Here is a 1,612-nt window from a genome sequence, read left to right on the forward strand (position 1 = left end):
CCCCCCCGGCCAGGCCGCTCTCCAGGTGGGACTGCACGATGCGCTGCATCGCTGCCGAGGCACCGCCGTCAGCACCCGCCGTGCTACTGGGACCACTGGGAGCACTGGGAGCACTGGGAGCGCTGGGGTCTCCCACGGGGCAGCACCGGGAGAGCCGCAGGAGGTGCTTGCCCGCCGTGCCTCAGTTTCCCCGTTCTGACAGCACCACCCTGGGGGCTCAGCCAGCCCCGGGGGCAGCCCGAGGTGTGTGTTGTGTGTGTCCCCCCCCCCCCCGGGGGACCCTGGGGACGGTACCTTTGAGCGAGGGCGGCGTGTAGGCACACGGGTTGTTCCTCTTTGGTTTCAGCAGGCAGCCCTCGCCGGAGGCTCGCTGCGGGGCAGAGCGGCCCGGCGGGGTCAGGGACGCGGCCACCCCCCGCGCTGGGGACACCCGCACCCCAAATGGGGACCTGGGATGAGATCCCCCCCCCCCCTCCCCCGGGACAGGGACCCTACGATGGGGATCCCGTCGTGGGGACCCGAGTCCGATCCCTGCAGCGGTGAGGATCCCGTGGGGACCCCGACGCGGTGTCCCCCCGGTGATGCTGCACCAGGGGCTGGGGGGGGGGGGTCGGCGACGAGGAGCTGAGCCCCGCGGGGTCCCCGTGTCACCCCACACTTTGCTGACCCCGTCCCTGCGTCCCTACGGCGCCGTTCACCCCTCCCTGGGGCCAGGAGGAGGCAGGGAACCGATAGGCACCGGGACGGGGCGGCAGCGCCACGATAACCCCGTGGTGCCTGCGCCACGGCCGTGCCGGGGAGCACGGGGGCGGGCGGGGGTCTCCCAAGGGGCCGGGGCACCCATGGGGCCGGCACCCACTCACCTGGTAGGGCAGGGACTCGTCCTCTGCGTCCGCAGCGCCGAGAGAGAGCGGGTGAGCAGGATGGGTGCTGGAGCCAGCACCCCCCGCCCACCCCGCGGCCCCTGCCCCGTCCCTGCTGCCCCATCCCGTGTGTGACCCCCGTCCCCTCCCTGCCGCCACGTCCCAGACCCACCACCCCGTACCAGAGGTGACACCGCGCCCCGTACCCGCCACCAGGTCCCGTCCATGCCACCGGGTCCCAACTCTGCCTCCACGTCCCTTCCCTGCCACCTCAGCCACCTGGGAATTGTGTCCAGCCCGGCCGCCTCGTCCCATCCCTGCCACCTTGTCCCATCCCCGCCACCTTGTCCTGGCCACCTTGTCCCATCCCCACCACTTTGTCCCATCCCAACCACCTCGTCCCATCCCTGCCACCTCGTCCTGGCCCCCTCATCCCATCCCAGCCACCTCCTCCCACCCCTGCCAGCACCTCCCATCCCCGGACCACCCCCCTGCTGTCCCCAGGGCCACCCGTGCCCCGTCCCATCCCCAGCCGGGTGCCGTCCCCGTCGTGTCTCACCTGGGGACGAGTGCTCGGAGAGCTGGAAGAGCATGGCAGGCGTGGGCCTGCGCCGGCGGATCTGGGGCACAGCGGGTGTCAGCGGCCTGCCAGGGGTCCCCTCGCCCCCTGCCCGGTGCCCCGGGGCTGAGGACCCCCCTGTCCCCCACCCCAGGGGGGTGCTCGGCAGCGTGGGGCAGGGGACAGGCGC

At 73.3% G+C, this 1,612-nt stretch overlaps 1 long non-coding RNA gene across 1 annotated transcript; it reads right to left on the reverse strand.

Annotated features, from left to right (window-relative positions):
• LOC118158388 lies at positions 1 to 1,583 on the reverse strand. Its single transcript, XR_004746825.1, has 4 exons — positions 1,423 to 1,583; positions 864 to 886; positions 295 to 370; positions 1 to 51 (listed from the first exon to the last, which is right to left on the reverse strand). It is a non-coding gene; the product is annotated as an uncharacterized LOC118158388 (long non-coding RNA).
• Between the last annotated feature and the right edge of the window lie 29 nt (positions 1,584 to 1,612).

This window comes from Oxyura jamaicensis (assembly GCF_011077185.1).
Source record: "Oxyura jamaicensis isolate SHBP4307 breed ruddy duck chromosome 27 unlocalized genomic scaffold, BPBGC_Ojam_1.0 oxy27_random_OJ71862, whole genome shotgun sequence".
Lineage (NCBI taxonomy): Eukaryota > Metazoa > Chordata > Aves > Anseriformes > Anatidae > Oxyura > Oxyura jamaicensis.